Source organism: Balaenoptera ricei, chromosome X (genome assembly GCF_028023285.1).
Source record: "Balaenoptera ricei isolate mBalRic1 chromosome X, mBalRic1.hap2, whole genome shotgun sequence".
Classification (NCBI taxonomy): Eukaryota; Metazoa; Chordata; class Mammalia; order Artiodactyla; family Balaenopteridae; genus Balaenoptera; species Balaenoptera ricei.
This window is the reverse complement of record NC_082660.1, coordinates 25841971-25863623: the sequence shown is the minus strand read 5'-3', so window position 1 is coordinate 25863623 and position 21653 is coordinate 25841971. Positions and strand designations below refer to the sequence as shown.

At 35.1% G+C, this 21653-nt stretch overlaps 1 non-coding gene across 1 annotated transcript; it reads left to right on the top strand.

The window, feature by feature from the left end:
• Positions 1-19078: 19078 nt before the first annotated feature.
• On the top strand, positions 19079-19185 carry LOC132358103 (U6 spliceosomal RNA). The gene has a single exon (XR_009500457.1). It is a non-coding gene; the product is annotated as a U6 spliceosomal RNA (small nuclear RNA).
• The last annotated feature ends 2468 nt before the right edge of the window (positions 19186-21653 follow it).

Sequence of the window (21653 nt, the reverse complement as noted above, 5' to 3'; positions counted from 1 at the left end):
TAGCAGACTAAGAAAACTCATTCCCTGCAGCCACACATAGCACTGTTACACCTTCATAAAGTACCTTAAATGAACATGTTCATTAACATTACCCAAAGATATAGCCACTGTAAGGCATATAAAAATAATAAGTAAAAGAATATAAACTTAAAATTATGTTTAGTCATCAATCTTTGAGTATTCACTTTTACTTAGAAATTATCTAGGCATCTAATCATTATCTATTAATTAACTCAATTTAATGTTAATCCAAATTTGTAAATTATATTTAAACTGAAACACTACAATACATAATCACTGTTGATGTACAAAAGTGTCAGAATAATGATTCAATTTAGCCACACACAAACTAATCTCTTTCATAATTGTAAATGTTTTCCAGGAGTAATATTAACTTATTTGATCAGTAAACCAATATAAGAAGCCTAGAAGTTCAGATCAACTTGTCACTTCAAGAGAAAGCAAACCCAAACAAAAACAAAAACAAAATGCTTGGATTATAAAGCATACTGATAGATTCAAGGAAAAGACAAGAGAGTTACCATTTATTATTTTAGCCAAAACTACTAACCCAGTCTAATTTGTCTAAAGATTCATCTTAATTATGTAAACTTAGATTAAAAATGTTAAGCCAGCAATTTCTGTATTTTTCTGGTGTGCATTGCACATTTAGAGTTATTAGGTCAGGTGTTTTTTTTTCCCTATGATTTTAAGGAAGAATATTAGATTTATATAAGGGCTCTTTTACCTCTATAAACAAATCAGAATAGAATTCCTTTAAGTTTAAGGGACATAATAATAGAACTTATTAATTCTCTATTGAAGTAGGAAAACATTTCCCACTGACTTCATGAAAGATAAAGTCCTTTTATCAAGTACAGGTGCATAGACACAGAGAGTACCTATAGCTTCTGTTCCATAACTTCAGCCACAGGGGAACATTAAACACTAAAACTCCCCAGTTAAAATCTCAGAGAGATGTTTTTCCTTCTATTTGGTACAAAATTCTTAATTGACATAAGCTCACAAACAGACAAACAAAAACCCAAAAAGATTAACAAACTATATTCTCCATTATCTCTCTCACATCAGAGAATAGGATCTCTATCATTCATCTAACCTATATCACCAAATGATCAGACCATAAGACCAAATTTCCAATCGTTGCTGTCACCAAGAGAAAATAACTTATCAGTTGAGTGCAAAACAGAAACAAATATAAAAACACAAAATCAACAGAAAGGAAAAAAAAGCAACTTAGGAAAAATTGAGAGTCAGCAAAGTGGAAGTACTATTGTTATTTGGAATTCAATCCAGGAGTCAGGAGAAGACAGGGCTGGAACTAACCAGTCCAACATGGTTTGGTTTACTTGTCTCCATCAGGTCAGTCCACTGGGGCATCTCAGTGAAACCTCCAACATGGTTCGGGTATAATTTTCAAAAAGATAAAATCATTAATCTAAGGCAAATAGCCCAAAGATCATTTGAAAAGTTAGGCAGATAGGCAGTTTACCAAAGAAATGGTAGAATTAGATTCTTGGGTGAGATACGAAGCTTGTTAATGTCTAACACAGCCATAAACCATTAGGAATTATCTGTTCCAACAGACGGAAATGACTTTCATCTCTACCAGTTAACCTCTGCTCTACAAAACTATAAAATAGCCCAGATAACAGAAAGGCAAGCCCAGTAATACCTTTTCCCCATTTTCAAATTTCAGAGAATTTTCCTGACAGATTTCACCTATGTTTACCTCCACTGGTTGAGAAGAGAGTTAATATAATTTCAGGAAAGAAGTCGATGAAGCATGGGCTATGAGAACATAGGGTAACTGTCTCTATCTAAAGCCAAGTTACCAAGGCTCCACCTGGATTTGAAGGAACAATTTACAGAATGTGAGGAATACCCTCACACAATTCTTAGAGCTAACGATCGGCTGAGCTAATTAAAAGAAGACTAAGACATTTTACAAACTAACTTACTCTCTTTAAAGAAAGTTAAGGAAAAAAATAATGTCTATAAAAGTCCTAGAATATCAAGTCTACCATCTTTGGACCTATAACAAAAATAATATACCCCCATATATTATATTTCTTCAGAAATTTTATGCATTGAAATATTAACCTCCTCACAACCCCCAACACCACCACTACTTGCTAAGATCATCTAGAAAATTATGATACACTCAAGACCTATACCAATTTCTGGAAGCTTCTGTCCCTCTTTCTCTGGCCACCACCAGATCTGAAAGGTAACTGGATTAGAAAAAAAAATGTGAACATTATACTTAGTATATAGCTCTCATATAGAAACTCTGAGACAAGCATGTCTCAGATATATTGGGAAAGAATCAAAGATCATTCACACACATTAAACTAGAGCAAATAGATGGTATTCATGGAACTTCCCACTACCTTACTTGTGGATAAAGTGAAATGAAATATATATGCAAAAATTAAAAAACTTGGAAATTCAGGAGCATAATTTGAAAAAGAGGGGAAAAAGAGAAATAAAAATTATGACATAACCAACCAGCCAACCCAACAAAATCCCCAGAATAAATGATCTGCACTACAGAATAATTTTTACCAGCTTTACTGAGGCATAATTAACAAAAAAGGTATATATTTAAAGTGTATAACAAGATTTGACATACACAGACCTTGTGAAGTATTTACTACAATCAAGTAAATTAACACATACATTACCTCACAGTTCCCATTTTTGTGTGTGTGATTATAACACTTACGATCTACTTTTTTAGCAAATTTCAATTATACACTATTATTAACTATAGTCACCATACTGTACATTAGATCCTTAGAACTTATTCATATTCTAGTTTCAGGTTTGTACCATTTGATCAACACTTCCCAAGTTCCCCCAACCCTCAGCCCCTGGAAACCACCATCCACCATTCTACTGTTTCTCATAGAAAAAGAGATGAGATTTGTGGTTATCAGAGGTGGGGGGTTGGAGGAGGGGGAATTGGGGGAAGGTAGTCAAAAAGTACAAACTTCCAGTTATAAGATAAAGAAGTACTAAGGATGTAATGCAGAACATGATGACTATAGTTAATACTGCTGTATGATATACAGGATAGTTGTTAAGAGAGTAGATCCCAAGAGCTCACGTCAAAAGGAGACTTTTTTTTTTCTTTTTATTGTATCTATACAAGATGATGAGTGTTAACTAAACTTATTGTGATAATCATTTCACAATATATGTAAATCAAACCATCATGCTGCATACCTTAAACTTACACAGTGATGTACATCAATTACTTCTCAATATACCTAGAAAGAAAATAAAAATAAATAAAATATTAAAAAAGTCAAGATCACAGTACAGAGTTTAACAAATGCTTAGTGAAGACTGAAGATAAATGAGGGATCGGGAGGTTAAGGCCTAAGGATAATATGAAGAATAGAGAGGGAGAAATTTATCTCAGAAACAATAAAGTATAATTAGAGTTGTATTTGTTTACATTTTGGGAAAAGAATAAGTCCCAGTTTCTCCTAAATATTTGAGTGACCTATTTAAAACTGTAGAAACATTTTCTATGTGTTATCTCAAGTCTCTAACTTAAATACTGTATTGGAAGTCACCCATATTATAATCATGATTCCTTTAATTTTTATTTGATTTGCCTATCAATTCTCTGATTTCCACTGCTACCACTTATCTTCCATGTGATTGATCTAAAATAATTACAGCTTAGCAGATTTTATATTGTTACTGAATATGTATATAACTTTTATTGCAATTTATTTTTTTAAAACCTTGCTTCACTGTTTTACAAAGAATTTTAACTTTTAAGCATGCCTCAATGTTTCATTTGCTTTCACTTACATTAAGATATACTAATGTCAGGTATATCTTTTGTAGATCAAAAGCAAAGCTAGATAATTAATGCATCCATCACCTCATTCAACAATGTCTATCAAATCATCACATTATACACTTTAAATATATACAATTATATTGGTCAATTATTCCTCAATAAAGAAAAAAGGGGAAAAAAAACCCCATTCCAGACACAAAGAAGCTAATTAAAAATAACAATTTAAAAAGCATCTCATGGGAATGGACTTGAGGATATGGGGAGGGGGTGGGGTGAGATGTGACAGGGTGAGAGAGTGTCATGGACATATATACACTACCAAATGTAAAATAGATAGCTAGTGGGAAGCAGCCGCATAGCACAGGGAGATCAGCTCGGTGCTTTGTGACCACCTAGAGGGGTGGGATGGGGAGGGTGGGAGGGAGGGAGATGCAAGAGGGAAGAGATATGGGAACATATTGTATATGTATAACTGATTCACTTTGTTATAAAGCAGAAGCTAACACACCATTGTAAGGCAATTATACTTCAATAAAGATGTTTAAAAAAAAAAAAAAAAACCACAAAAAAAAAAAGCATCTCACGGGACTTCCCTAGCAGTCCAGTGGTTAAGACTCCACACTTCCAATGCAGGGGACACGGGTTCGATCCCTGGTCAGGGAACTAAAGATCCCACGTGCCACATGCATGGCCAAAAAAATTTAAAAATTGAAAAAACAATAAAATAAAAAGCACCTCTGACACTATAGCCTACCAAACACTGTATCTTACCATGCAGTGCTTTTTCCAAATTTGGTACCTTGGGTTTTATCTAAATTATGAGTTGCCTGAATACATTAACAAGCACAAAAATCATGAATAGTTCCTATCTAACATTAGGCACAATTCAGATGTGTTTCTTTTAATGGTAGTGTCAAATGTATAGCAATACTAATCTTACTTTTTACCTTTATTTCTTAAATAAAGACCTACAGAAACAAATCCCAAATAATTAATGAAATGGCAATAAGAACACACATATTGATAATTACCATAAACATAAATGGATTAAATGCTCCAACCACAACACACAGACTGCTCAAATGGATACAAAATCAAGACCCATATATATGCTGTCTACAAGAGACCCACTACAGATCTAGGGACCCATACAGACTGAAACTGAGGGGATGGAAAAAGGTATTCCACGCAAATGGAAATCAAAACAAAGTGGAGTAGCAACACTCATATAAGACAAAATAGACTTTAAAATAAAGACTGTTACAAGAGACAAAGAAGTACACTACATAATGATCAAGGGAACAATCCAGGAAGAAGATATAACAATTGTTAATATATATGCATCCAACATAGGAGCACCTTAAAATATAAGGCAAATACTAACAGCCTTAAAAGGAGAAATTGACAGTAACACAATAATAGTAGGGGACTTTAACACCCCACTTTCGTCAATGGACAGATCATCCAGACACAAAATCAATAGGAAACACAGACCTTAAATGACACATTAGACCTGTTGGACTTAATTGATATTTATAGAGCATTCCATCCAAAACCAGCAGAATACACATTCTTGTCAAGTGCACATGGAACATTCTCCAGGACTGATCACATGCTGGGCCACAAAGTGATCCTCGGTAAATTTAAGAAAACTGAAATCATATCAAGGATCTTTTCTGACCACAACCCTATGAGATTAGAAATCAACTACAAGAAAAAAACTAAAAAAAAACACAAAAATGTGGAGGCTAAACAGTATGGTACTAAACAACCAATGGATCAATGAAGAAATCAAAGCGGAAATCAAAAAATACCTAGAGACAAATGCAAATGACAGTATGATGATCCAAAACCTATGAGATGCAGCAAAAGCAGTTCTAAGAGGAAAGTTTATAGCAATACAATCTCACCTCAGGAAACAAAAAAAAATCTCAAATAAACAACCTAACCTTATACCTAAAGCAACTAGAGAAAGAACAACAAACAAAACCCAAAGTTAGTAGAAGAAAAGAAATCACAGAGATCAGAGCAGAAATAAATGAAATAGAGACAAAGAAAACAATAGAAAAGATCAGTGAAACTAAAAGCTGGTTCTTTGAAAAGATAAACAAAATTGATAAACCTTTTAGCCAGACTCATCAAGAGGGAGAGGGCTCAAATCAATAAAATTAGAAATGAAAAAGGAGGAAGTTATAATGGACACCACAGAAATACAAAGGATCATAAGAGACTACTACAAGCAACTATATGCCAATAAAATGGACAACCTAGAAGAAAAATACAAATTCTTAGAAAGGTACAATCTCCTAAGACTGAAGACATGGAAAATATGAACAGACCAATCACAAAAGTATTGATATTGGGGGGCTTCCCTGGTGGCGCAGTGGTTGAGACTCTGCCTGCCAATGCAGGGGACACGGGTTTGAGCCCTGGTCTGGGAAGATCCCACATGCCACAGAGCAACTGGGCCCGTGAGCCACAACTACTGAGCCTGCGCATCTGGAGCCTGTGCTCCACAACACGAGAGGCCACGATAGTGAGAGGCCCGTGCACCGCGATGAAGAGTGGCCCCCACTTGCCACAACTAGAGAAAGCCCTCGTACAGAAGCGAAGACCCAACACAGCCAAAAATGAATAAATAAATAAGTAAAAATTTTTTTAAAAAGTATTGAAATTGAAACTGTTATTTAAAAACTTCCAACAAACAAAAGCCCAGGAACAGACGGCTTCACAGTCAAATTCTATTAAACATTTAGAGGAGAATTAACACCTATCCTTCTGAAACTATTCCAAAAAATTGCAGAGGGAGAAACACTACCAAATTCATTCTATGAGGCCACCATCACCCTGATACCAAAACCAGACAAAGATATAACAAAAAAAGAAAATTACAGACCAATATGACTGATGAATATAGACACAAAAATCCTCAACAAAATACTTGCAAACAGAATCCAACAACACATTAAAAGGATCATACACCATGACCAAGTGGGGTTTATCCCAGGGATGCAAGGATTTTTCAATATCCACAAATCAATCAGTGTGATTCACCACATCGACAAATTGAAGAATAAAAACCACATGATCATCTCAATAGATTCAGAAAAAGCTTTTGACAAATTTCAACACCCATGTATGATGAAAACTCTCCAGAAAGTGGGTGTAGAGGGAACCTACCTCAACATAATAAAAGCCATATATGACAAACCTACAGCTAACATCATACTGAATGGTGAAAAGCTGAAAGCATTTCCTCTAAAATCAGGAACAAGACAAGGATGTCCACTCTCACCACTCTTATTCAACATAGTTTTGGAAGTCCCAGCACCCACAATCACAGAAGAAAAAGAAATAAAGGGAATCCAAATTGGAAAAGAAGGAGTAAGACTGTCACTGTTTGCAGATGACATGATACTAACTATACATAGAAAATCCTAAAGATGCTACCAGAAAACTACTAGAACTCATCAATGAATTTGGTAAAGTTGCAGGATACAAAATAAATACAAAGAAATCCATTGCATTTCTATACACTAACAACAAAAGATCAGAAAGAGAAATTAAAGAAACAACCCCATTTACCACTGCATCAAAAAGAATAAACTACCTAGGAATAAACCTACCTAAGGAGGCAGAAACCTGTACTCTGAGAACTATAAGACCCTGATGGAAGAAATCAAAGATGACACAAACAGATGGAAAGATATACCATATTCTTGAATTGGAAGAATCAATATTGTCACAGTGACTATACTGCCCAGGGCAATCTACATATTCAGTGCAATCCCTATCAAATTAACAATGGCATTTTCCACAGAACTAGAACAAAAAATCTTAAAATTTGTATGAAGATACAAAAGACCCCAAATAGCCAAAGCAATCTTGAGAAAGAAAAATGGCGCCAGAGGAATCAGGCTCCCTGTCTTCAGACTATACTACAAAGCTACAGTCATCAAAACAGTATGGTACTGGGACAAAAACAGAAATATAGAGCAATGGAACAGGACAGAAAGCCAGAAATAAACCCACGCACCTGTGATCAATTAATCTATGACAAAGGAGGCAAGACTATACAATGGAGAAAAGACAGTCACTTCAATAAATGGTGCTTGGAAAACTGGACAGCTACATGTAAAAATATGAAATGAGAACATTCCTTAACACCATACACAAAAATAAACTCAAAATGGATTAAAGACCTAAATGTAAGGTGGGATACTATAAAACACTTAGAGGAAAATATAGGCAGAACATATTTGATATAAATTGAAGCAATATCTTTTTTGATCCACCTCCTAATGAAAATAAAAACAAAAATAAACAAATGGGACCTAATTAAAGTTAAAAGCTTTTGCACAACAAAAGAAACCATAAACAAAACGAAAAGATAACCCACACAATGGGAGAAAATATTTGCAAACTAAGCAACCAACAAGGGTTTAATCTCCAAAATTTACAAACAGCTCATGCAGCTCGATATCAAAAAAACAATCCAATCAAAAAATGGGCAGAAGACCTAAATAGACATTTCTCCAAAGAAAACATACAGATGCCCAAGAGGCACATGAAAAGATGCTCAACATTGTTAATTATTAGAGAAATGCAAATCAAAACTACGATGAGATATCACCTCGTATCGGTCAGAATTGTCTGACTGATATGTAGGCCATTGTCAAAAAGCCTACAAACAATAAATGCTGGAGAGGGTGTGGAAAAAAGGGCAACCTCTTACACTGTTGGTGGGAATGTAAATTGGTACAGCCACTATGGAGAACAGTATGGAGGTTCCTTAAAAAACTAAAAAATAGAGCTACCATATGATCCAGCAATCCCACTCCTGGGCATATATACGGAGAAACCCATGGTTCGAAAGGATACGTGCACCTCAATACTCACCGCAGCTCTGTTTACAATAGTCAACATGGAAACAACCTAAATATCCATCAAAAGATGAATGGATAAAGAAGATGTGGTACATATATACAATGGAATATTACTCAGCCATTAAAAAGAATGAAATAATGCCATTTGCAGCAACATGGATGGACCTGGAGACTATCATACTAAGTGAAGTAAGTTAGATAGGGAAAGACAAATATCATATGATATCACTTATATGTAGAATCTAAAAAGAATGCTACAAATGAACTTATTTACAAAACAGAAACAGACTCACAGACTTAGAGAACAAACTTAGGGTTACCGGGGGGAAGGGTGGGGGGCGAGGGATACATTGGGAGTTTGGGATTGACATGTACACACTGCTATATTTAAAACAGATAACCAACAAGGACCTACTGTACAGCACAGGGAACTCTGCTCAATACTCCTTAATAACTTAAATGGGAAAAGAATTTGCAAAAGAATAGATACATGTATATGTATAACTGAAACACTCTGCTATACACCTGAAACTAACACAACATTGTTAATCAACTATACTCTAATGTGAAATAAAAATCTAAAAAATAAATAAATTTTTAAAAAAAGTCCTAACACCGACATTTGGGAGATCTATTAATAAAAGCTGGACTTGACATCTGGAAGCCCTAGAGTTAAGGCAACCAAAAGACAGGCTTTTGTAGTGTCTCACTCTTAATTTAAAACAACTGCCCCAAATTAGTAGGCATTTGATGAGTCTCAATCTTGGAAAAAAAAAAAAAAAAGAGAAAATCGGAGGAAAGAGAGACAACATATACAGTAAAAGAAAATTGAATATATTAATATCCACAGAGCACAAGATATTTCATCCAAAAATTAAAAACAGAATTCTATTAAAATAGGAAAAAAGTTAGAGAACTTGATAATTACAAAGAGTTCTTGATAATAACAATAAGATATTAAGAATTAAAAATTAAACAGAAGGGCTGAAATATAAAGTTGAGAAAAATCTCACAAAAAGTAGAATGAGACAGAGATGGAAAATAAGATACTAAAAATAAAAAAATAGGTAAACAACTGACTCATTCTAACATATGACTAATTGCAGTACCAGAAAGAGAGAATAGAGAAAACAGATGGAGGTAAATTATCAAAGAGTGAAATTTCCAAAACTGAATGATAAATCTCCAGATTTAAATGGCTCTCCAAGAGCCTAGAACATGAATGAAAGGGACTTGTGTCATGTCGAATCATTAGGAATGTTCAGGATTCCAGGAAAAAGAGAAAACCCTAAAAGCCTGCAGTAGAGGTCACATGTAAATTAATTGTAAATAAGTAAATATATTAAGAATATGAAACAAGAACAACAATCGTGAATTCAGTAGAATTATTAGGGCATAAAATCTATGATCATTGAAATATGGAACACAATAGGTGTGTTTATGCGGTAGAACAACAAATAGAATTACCTTTCCTGAAAACAAAGACTAGAGAGCATGTGTAAAAGAAAAGTTTAAAAATACAGAATATAGAATAGTAGCAACACATACCAGGAGAAGCAGAGGAAAACTTTTAGAGAGAGAGAAAAGAGAGGAAGGGACAAGGGTAGGAGGAGGAGAGAAGCGGGAAGAAGTAAGGTAGAAAGGGAGAGAGAGATTTGAAGAAATAATAAAGATAAAATTGCCAAATTAAAGGTGAAATCATCCACAGATTATAAATACTACACTTAGATTGTAAAGGTACATAAAAGGCCAAAGGAAAAAAGATAAATTCCAGGAAAAATGAAGATGAACTTCAAAGAACCAAGAACCAGATTGATATCTTAGTGTATTTGGATGTACGAAGAGAATGATGTGATATTTTTACGGTACTGAAGAAAAAGATTTTTTCATCTAGATATATATAACCAGTCAAATTGAAATTCATATGTAAGAGTATAATAAATACATCATTAGGCATTTTTTCTAATTAATTTTTTTTTATATTTATTTTTGGCTGCGCTGGGTCTTCGTTGCAGTGCGCGGTCTTTCTCTAGTCATGGTGAGCTGGGGCTACTCTTCGTTGCAGTGCGTGGGCTTCTTTGTTGTGGAGCACAGGCTCTAAGCACGCGGGCTTCAGTAGTTGTGGCACGCAGTCTTCAGTAGTTGTGGCTTGCGGGCTCTAGAGTGCAGGCTCAGTAGTTGTGGCGCACGGGATTAGTTGCTCCGCGGCACGTGGGATCTTCCCGAACCAGGGCTCAAACCCATGTCTCCTGCATTGGCAGGCGGATTCTTAGCCACTGCGCCACCAGAGAAGTCCTCATTAGGCATTTTTAAAAAGCTATAGAAGGTTTGTTACAAAAAGACCCACATTAAAGGGGAAAAAAAAGTTTGGGAGATGCTAAAAGCCATATGGGACTTATCACAGTCCCTGACAAGAATAGGTTCTCTGTAAATGTTAGCTTAACTGATGTAAACTGAGGTGGTAAGTATTAATGGAGAAAGTGTCCTGAGCAATTGGAAAGCTCTGGAATTGAAAGCATAGGGACAAAATAAAAAGTCCAGTCTAAAGGAGGCATCTTTGCAGGTTCTTTAAGGTCTTCTCATCCTCTAGTCCAATATGACTTTCTTTATTGATATACACAATGATTTACATTCCAGCCAGGGAAAATGTCTGTGAGATTTACAGAGAGGAATAAAAGGATATCAAATGCCCAAGACACCAAAATCCCTTTTGCATCAAACACACAAAAACTGCTAACATATCAAAGGCATATGTTTCTATTAGTTCATAGGTGGAAAGCCATTCATGGAAAGGAAATCTGCTTTTAAAAGGGATTGATAAAGGTCTGCATACATTCTCAAAGAACTAATCACTTGTGCAAGAGCTACTACTCAAATGAATACAAAGATAAATCCCTGAACAGAAGAGAAAGGGTCTAATTATCTCATCTGCCTACAGCTTATATTCATTCCTTCATATTATAACAATGTGTCTTCAGCTTTCTGAGGTCTGGAATCAATTAAGATAAATCTGGACTCTTTTTATAATGGGTTCTAGGGAATAATAGCTTATTTCCTTTCCTCGTAATGGTGAATATATGAAGAAACGTAAATTTTCCCAACCATCTTAATGAGTAATCTTTTTATTTTATTTTTATAAACCTTGAAGATACAGTATTCATTGATCAGATTCCTTTCTTATATATGCATAAACTCAACTTGAATTAACTTAAGCAAAAAGGCTAACGCACAGGTTCAATTATCCACTATGATAAAAATTAAAAATAGAACTATCATATGATCCAGCAATTTCCTTTGGGACTATATCCAAAGGAAACAAAAACATTAACTTGAAAAGATATCTGTACCCCCATGTTCATGCCAGCATTATTTACAATAGCCAAGACATGGAAGCAACCTAACTGTCCATTAATGGATGAATGGATATGAAGTTCTGGTATGTGTGTGTATACACACACACACACACACACACACACACACACACACACATATACATACTATGGAATATTATACAGCCATAAAATGAAGAAATTCTACCATTTGCAACAACATGGATGGACTTTGAAGGCATTACGTTAAGCGAAATAAGTCAGACAAAGACAAATACTGAATGATCTCAACTTATATGTGGCATCTAAAAAAAAACAAAAATAAAAACAACCAAACTTATACAAAAAGAGACCAGACTTCTTGTTACCAGAGGTGGAGGGTAGGGGAGGAGGGGGAATAGGAGGAAAGTGGTCAAAAGGTACAAAATTCCAGTTATAAGATAAATACTAGGGATGTAATGTACAACAGGATGACTACAGTTAACACTGATGTATGATATATGGGAAAGTTGTTCAGAGAGTAAATCCTAAGGGTTCTTATCACAAGGAGAAAAAATTCATTTTTTCTTTTGTTTTCTTTTTATTCTATATGAGAAGATGGATATTAGCTGAACCTATTGTGGTAATCATTTCACAATATGTGTAAATCAAACCATCAGGCTGTATGCCTTAAAATTATAAACTGATTATGTCAATTATTTTTCCATAAAACTGGCAAAATATTTTACAAAATTAAAGTTGCATTTAATGTAAAGTTTTATTTAAAATAAGGTTCAAGACTGTGATAACAGAGAATTAACCCAAGTATGGGGCCCTGCTAAGTGAAGTGCCCTGTGCAACTGCACAGGCTGTACACCCAAGAAGCTGGCTCTGCTTCTCCTTGAGGCAAAGGTGCTTCAAGGAGATGTGATATCACTGAAATCTACTGTCCATGCCTAGCTTCCCTGAATCCATGGAGGAGGGCAATTACCTTAACCTTCTCCCCTTCCTGTAATAGCACCATTATTTAGTAAAATTTGCAGGCAATCCAGTTCAATTCTGTGCTTGCCCGAATATGTTCTAAAAAGGCCAGATTCAGGATTTCTGACTCTGAAGTTTCCAAAGGCCACTGTCTTATGAGACAGTCTTCCATTTTTGTATGATTGTACCCTTGCCTCCTGAAAAATCTTTACCAAATTTACTAAGTATGTTATGTTTAATATAATTCATAGTTCCTGTAGCACTTTTTGCTTTGAGATTACTAATGTCCACTAACCGCAAATATTTGGATGTCACAGTACCTATTTGGCACCATCAATTTTACTGTTTCAAACAAAATTCAAATGTGTCTTCTTCTGGAGAAAGAGGCTTATAGTCAGTTAAAAAAAAACACCTTTAAATTTTCATGCGTCATCATTTTGGTCCATGTCTTGGCTTATTAAAGTTGTTATTGTTTTTAAGAGTTTTAAAAATTTATTTATTTTCTTTGGCCGAGCCACGTGGCTTGGGGGATCTTAGCTCCCCAACCAGGGATTGAACCTGGGCCCTTGGCAGTGAAAGCACGGAGCCCTACCTAACCACTGGACTGCCAGGGAATTCCCTTAAGGTTGTTTTGATGTCCTAGTACTACCATGGTAGTATTGTCCACTCTGTGACTCTCCAACTCTAGAAAGAGATCTTGTCTTTTTTGTTTGGTTTTGTTTTTTATTAGTTTGAAATAGGCATCTTAAGTTTCACCACTCAGATGCCTCCATCTCTAGGTTTTCCTCTGGGAAGCATAGAGAAATGAGTCTCTTCAGATTCAAACAAAGCTACATTTGCCCTCTCTCTTCCTTCTGACAACCACATTATATGCTCTCAGAGGTTCTAAAGCAATATTTACTACTCTTCCAAATTCATTCTCATCAGAGTCCACTTTATCCTATATATTTGAAAGGACTTCTGAGAGTTTACAGTTATTTCTGTGTACCATTTTAAAAATATGATCATAATTGTTGTCTCAAAATGAGTAACTGCCAATACCAGGAGTTGAAATTGGTCCATGATGCATAAAAATGCAGTATAAGAACTCTTAATAAGCCTGAATGAGGTCCTCATACATGATGTACAAGAGCCTCCAATCCACAAACTCAGAAGCATCAAAAAATAGCAAATTCCTTAATATCTCTTGTATCAACAAAATTGTAACTCTTAGTTAAGACTCAATCTCATCACTGTTGAGAGAAATATTCAGCCTCTGTCATTATTACTCACTTTCTCTAAGTGAAATGTTCAATAGCCCTGGGGTCTTGTACAGCAACAAGGTATAGCCAGCCTCTTCTTTCCACATAGCTTACCTTTGAGATGCTCATTTCCCAACTCCGTAAGCTGCCTCAGGTCCAAAAGTTCTGCAGCTTTCCTGCCATGTTTGGTACACATCTTTCCCCAAGACTATATGCGTAAAATTTAGAAGGCATGGTTCAACTTCTTCAACAAACATGAGAAAGCCATATCAATATGATGGGGAAGAATACATTACTGTTATTTTGCCTTCAATAGCATTACTGTTTCCCCTGACTCTTCATAGCAGAATCTAACTAAAATGAGCCACTGCACACTAACTTTTACAACACCCTTTTCACCTGAACTCTAACCCCATGCTTGCTATTTCCTCATTATCCTGATACTCTGAATATACTGCTTTTATTTGCTAAAATAGAACACTTGGATACCTCAGGAACCTTAAGAGCCCACACAAGGCACATCAACTTATGACTCCTGCTATCCATCTTCCATTACTCCATTCTTTCCACAGGCCAACTTTGGTCATTGGTTCGCATGGAACAATCATGAGAACCACCTGAAATGTGCTAACATGTGGCAGGGCCTTACACTGGGCAAACCTGAGAAAACACTTAATCTAGCTCAAAGGAGAGGATAAGCCCTTCTAGTCTAGGCTTCTTTGACTGAGACTCCGTGTTGAGATAGGTCTATGGTAGAAGGGACTTTAAATGGATTAATTTTTCATCTCCTCCTCCTCTTCTTCCTTACTCTAACAAACTTTTTTGAACACTTATTCTTTGCCAGATACCACTGAACATGACTTTAGTTGGATTATCTTATCTCAAAATGATATCAAATCTATGCAAAAGGCATTATAATTTCCTCCATTTTTCAGATGAAGAAGAAAGGCACTGATAGGTCAAGTAGCTTATATAGGAAAAGGTGGGTCTGAGATTCACTTAAACCCCAAAGTCAAGCACAAGTTGATGTTGTCTGTCTGCACAGCTTTTTAAATTATAAATCTAATTACATATATATATATGCTTACTGTAAAAATCCAAACAATGTACAAAAGAGTAAAGAGGCAGGTGAAAATTCCCCCAACTCTGACAGTCCGACAGAAAACTGTTAGCACTAGGATGAATATCATTCTTGATGTGCTCATGCATATATATATGCATAGAAATAGTTATCTAAAATGTATTTGTATAATTCATATACATATATAGTAGATATATTGCTATCAACATCATATGATATCAAAATCATATTCTGTTCTATTATCTCCCTTTTCACTCTCTAATATGTGTAGCTGTGTAGTAATTCAACGTATGGGTATCCTATAATTCTTATCATATTGCATTATAATTTTATGACGTATGTGCCCTCCTCACAAGACTGAGTATTTATTGAGAACAGAGAATCCTAGAGGTATTTGTTTTTAATAGATCTGTTTTTTTAATAGAACCCCCAAAATGAACACAGCACCTAGTAGATGGAAAAATATTTGAATGGATGGATGGATGGATGGACAGAAAGAAAGATGAGCAGTATGGTGGATGTCTAAAGAAACAAAGAACTATTGGGTTATTATTGACACAGTTCATGTGAGAAGAGTAAAGTAATAAGAGCCTAAAGTAGGGTATAAACATAGTAATGGAAGGAGGTGAAGGGTCAATAAAGCTATTTTGAATAGCTATTTTTTGCTTTTAAAAACATTTATCTCAAATTTTTAATAACATGGCTTTTAATAACACGGCTTTAAAGTAACTAAATAGTACACTGGTTTCCTGTGGGTTATTGACTTTTATATTTTATCTTCAAAATCTGACTTACTACTGCATTTTGTCAGGGTTTCATTTGTGTATTGGATAATTATATTACGTATTCCTTTGACTACCTTTCCCACCATGATTCTAAGTTTAATTGTGTGGTGACTCACCAACATTGATTCTTGCAGGAGTTTCTGTTCATCATCCAGCACAATGTCCCTCATAGGTTCTAGAAATAATTGCTAGAGAAAAATAATTTGTTTGAGCAAAACCTTTACTCCATTTCTTATTCCAAAGAAATATTTTATGATTGAAGAAAGTAATGATAATAATTTATTGAGTGTCTACAATGTCATACACAGCAATAAGTGATATATACAAGTATTATTTTAAAAGTAATCCTCACAACTATGAGGAAGTTAATAAAGTGACAAGGTGGCCAGGTCATTGTATAAAACCAGTTCAATATGACCTCAAAGCTTATTCCTTCCTTCCCTGGGAGGAAACATTACTCTATAGCCTCTTTTTTTTTTTTTTTTATAGCCTCTTTTTATGACCATCTTCCTCAAATCCCTAGGTTTCTGACCTTCATTTAAAACTTTAGCTTAGTTCTGTTTCCCTGGTCAGGTAACTTGTAGAGTGGCAATGATCAGACAAAACATAAAAGGTCTTTCCTCTACTTAAGTCTACTTCACTGTGTGGGTTCACTGCTCTCCTGCTTCCCTGTAAGGGGGCCTAATGCTGTCTCATTTCTTGAACAAATATGTGCTTACTGGCCAGAGTACTGAGTCTCTATACATCCCTCACTTTTTCCTTCAGGCTGTCCTTAGGCTGCTTTGGGATTGAGTTCACAGTGTTTGGTAACTGAACTAGCAAGGATGTCCCTAATTCCCTTACTTTAACAAACATCTGGAAAGTAAATCTGATTTTATCTTCCACCATATCCATCAGTATCGTGTCCACTTTCTGTGGGGTGACTGAAAGGCCCACTAAAATGTAGTCACTACCAACCTCTCACCTTTTTCTCCACTCGTACAGTCCTCCTGCATAGTAGCTGAATTTCCTAATCAGACAACCCCCTTTCTGAAGTCTGATTTGCACATGTGGCTCCCCCCAGCTTGATTTTCTTTCACCTACAAAGTGTCTCCTTGGTGAGTGCCAACTTATTTCAAAATATTTCATCTTTGGGAATGTTGTCTGACATGATTAGGTAGAGTTGAATACCTCAGGAAACAAACCTCTACTTCATGTTAGACTTCAGTTGACATGAGTCACATTTGAAGATTGCTACATCACCCCTTGGAATGAGTTTCCCAGCAGTCCTACCTGCTCCCCACTGTAGAGCGATGATTTTGTGCCAGCTCTATCTCTTTAAGAGAGTGATTGTCAAACCTTGCCCCAAATACTGGAAACCATCAAGGCCAGAAGGCAATGGGATTACATATTCAAAGTGCTAAAAGAAAAAGATTGTCAACCAAGAGTCCTATATTTGGCAAAACTATTCTTCAGAAATGAAGAAGAAATTACAACATTCCCAGATAAACAACAACTAAGAGAATTAGTCACTAGGAGACCTACCCTATAAGAAATACTAAAGAGAGTCCTTCAGGCTGAAATGAAAGAACACCAGAGAGTAACTCAATTCCACATGATGTGTTGGTTAAAGGGTACACAGTTTTACTTACGCTCATAAAGAAAAAAAAATGACAGGGAGAAAAATTTTAGAAGTGATAGTTCAGTTTATGGTATTGTATATGGTGATGGTTTCACAGGTGTATGCTTATCTTCAGACTCATCAAGATGTATACATTAAACGTGTGCAGCCTTTGTGTATGTCAATCATACCTCAATACAAAAATAAAAAGCACAAGGTAAATCAGTAAATATAAAAGACAGTATAAATGTATTTTTCTTAATAACTCTTTTCTTCTCCTATATGGTTTAAAAGACAACAGCATAAAGCAATAATTATAAAATTGTATCAATGAGTTTGTAAGGTATAGTAAATATAGTGTATAACATACGCATAGTATATAATGATTAATAAAGGTGTAATTTGTATGACAATAACAGCATGAAGGAGGAGGTGGGAAAGGAGCTATACTGGAGCAAAGTATACTATTGAAATTAAGTTAGTATTAATCTGAATTAGGTTGTTTTAAATTATGATGCTAATTTTAATCCCCAGGGCAACCAGCAAGAAAATAACTCAAAGCAATATTGTACTGCTAAAGGCTAGATTGCACTATCTGGAGAATAAAAAAGATTATTGACTACAGCTGAAAGCAGAAAGAGAACTATTCTTTCTATATATGTAATTTCTCAATTTGTAAAAGATTGTGGCTTTAACTCTGTACATGAATTAGGTAGCATCTACACAGTAGAAAAACATCTAGGTTAATTGTTAATTTAGTCAAATAACACTTAAAAACCACAGTATAGTGCCCCAAAGTAACAGAGTCCTTTTATTTCACAGACCTGTTCTGTTGTTTAAGCATATACAGTTGACCCTTGAACGACATGGATTTGAAATGTGCAGGTCCATTACATGCAGATTTTCTTCAGTAAATACAGTCAGCCCTCCATATCTGCAGGTTCTGCACCTGGGCAGATGCGGAATCCATGGATACAGAGGGCTGACTATGGAACTTGAGCATCCAGGGATTTGGTATCTGTAGTGGGTCCTGGAACCAGTACCCTGCAGACTAATTGACAACTGTAGTCACATTCCTGATCAATTATGTCCCTAATGATTTATTATGTTTAGCATTTCCAGTGGCTGCAAATTACCTCTTAGTCTAGAATATATATCTGTATTACAAAAAGACAGTACTTGACTCTGATGATGTAATCTCTTTCTGAAGTGTTCTATAAGATTAATAGAAGAGAATACTGAGCCATATGTGGGCTATATTGATAAGGTTCATGTGCAAATGAAATAATGTTAAGGCAAAAAATTAAAAAGCTGGACATACAGAGTGGCTATCATGAAAAAGTCTACAACTAGCGCTTGCTTCAGCAGCACATATACTAAAATTGGAATGATACAGAGAAGATTAGCATGGCCTCTGTGCAAGTATGACACACAAATTCGTGAAGCGTTCCATATTTTTAGACCTAAATTTAAGACCAGACACTATAAACCTCTTAGAGGAAAACAAAGGAAGAACACTCGTTGACATAAATCACAGCAAGATCTTTTTTGACCCACCTTCTAGAGTAATGGAAATAAAAACAAAAATAAACAAATGGGACCTAATGGAACTTAAAAGCTTTTGCACAGCAAAGGAAACCATAAACAAGACGAAAATACAACCCTCAGAATGGGAGAAAACATTTGCAAACGAATCAACGGACAAAGGATTAATCTCCAAAATATACAAACAGCTCATGCAGCACAATATCAAAAAAACCAAACAACCCAATCAAAAAATGGGTGGAAGACCTAAATAGACATTTCTCCAAAGAAGACATACAGATGGCCAAGAAGCACATGAAAAGCTGCTAAACATCACTAATTATTAGAGAAATGCAAATCAAAACTACAGTGAGGTGTCACCGCATACCAGTCAGAATGGCCATCATCACAAAATCTACAAACAATAAATGCTGGAGAGGGTGTGGAGAAAAGGGAACCCTTTTGCACTGTTGGTGGGAATGTAAATTGATACAGCCACTATGGAGAACAGTATGGAGGTTCCTTAAAAAACTAAAAATAGAATTACCATATGACCCAGCAATCCCACTACTGGGCATACACCCAGAGAAAACCATAATTCAAAAAGACACATGCACCCCAATGTTCATTGCAGCACTATTTACAACAGCCAGGCCATGGAAGCAACCTAAATGTCCATCAACAGAGGAATGGATAAAGAGGATGTGGTACGTGTATACAAGGGAATATTACTCAGCCAGAAAAAAGAACAGCAACATGGATGGACCTAGAGATTATCATACTAAGCGAAGTTAAGTCAGACAAAGACAATTATTATATGATATCACTTATATATGGACTCTAAAAAATAATGCATATGAAATCAATATACAAAACAGAAACAGCCTCACACACATAGAAAAAAAACTTATGGTTACCAAAGGGGAAAGGAGGGGGGAGGAGGATAAATTAGAAGTAGGGGATTAACAGGTACACACTACTATATATAAAACAGATAAACAACAAGGATTTACTGCATAATATTTTTAATATCTTTTAATAACCTATAATGGAAAATAATCTGAAAAAATATGTACAATTGAAAATAATCTGAAAATACATATATAACTGAATCACTTTACTATACACCTAAAACTAACACAATATTATAAATCAACTATATTTCAATTAAACAAAAGCTGGACACAAAATGAAATGTGTACATTAATAACAATTATGTAAAAGTACTGTACATATTAGTGAAAAAATAAAAGAACTCAGAGGGTAAAAATAAACACTAAGGGAACTCTAGATTCATATGACTATCTAAAAAACTGTGAGTGAGAGTTTGATTGTTATAGAAAACGGGACACAGCCATTTTGGACAGAAGGAAAATGATAAGAAAGTGAGGGTAGAAAGAAGAAAACAAAAAACACGTAAAATTTCAAATAAACAACCTAACCTTCCATCTAAAGGAATTAGAAAAAGAAGAACAAAGAAAGCCCTAATTCAGCAGAAGGAAGGAAATAATAAAGGTCATAGAGGAAAGGAAGAAAATAGAGACCAAAAAAAAAAAAAAAAAAAAAAGAAATCAATGAAACCAAGAGCTGGTTCTTTGAAAAGATAAGCAAAATTGACAAACCTTTAGCCAGACTCATCAAGAAGAAAGTTTATCTTATTATAAACAAAATAAGAAATGAAAGAGGAAAAATAACAACTGATAACACAGAGATACAATTAATCAACTATGAACAGTTATATGCCAACGAAATGGATAACCTAGAAGAAAGGGACAAATTTCTAGAAAAATACAACCTTCCAAGACTGAATCACGAAGAAATACACAATCTGAACAGACTGATCACTAGTAGTGAAATTGAATTTGTAATTAAAAAAAACTCCCAGCAAACAAAAGTCCAGGAATGTATGGCTTCAGAGGGGAATTCTACCAAACATATAAAGAATAGCTCATACCTATCCTTCTCAAACTATTCCAAAAAACTGAAGAGGATGGAATACTCCAATATTCATTCTACAAGGCCATCATTACTCTGATATCAAACCCAGACAGATACTACAAAAAAATAAAATTGTAAGCCAACATCTTTGATGAATGTGGATGTAAAAATCCTCAACAAAATATTAGCAAACAGAATCCAATAATATATAAAAAGGATCACACACCATGATCAAGTGGGATTTATTCCAGGGATACAAGGATGGTTCAATATTCCTAAATCAATCAATGTGATACACCACATTAACAGAAGGGATAAAAATCACATGATCATCTCAATGGATGCAGAAAAAGCATGTGACAACATCCAACTTACATTCATGATAAAAACTCTCATCAAGGTGGGTATAGAAGGAACATATCTCAAGATAAAGACCATTTTTGACAAACCCACAGCTAACATCAT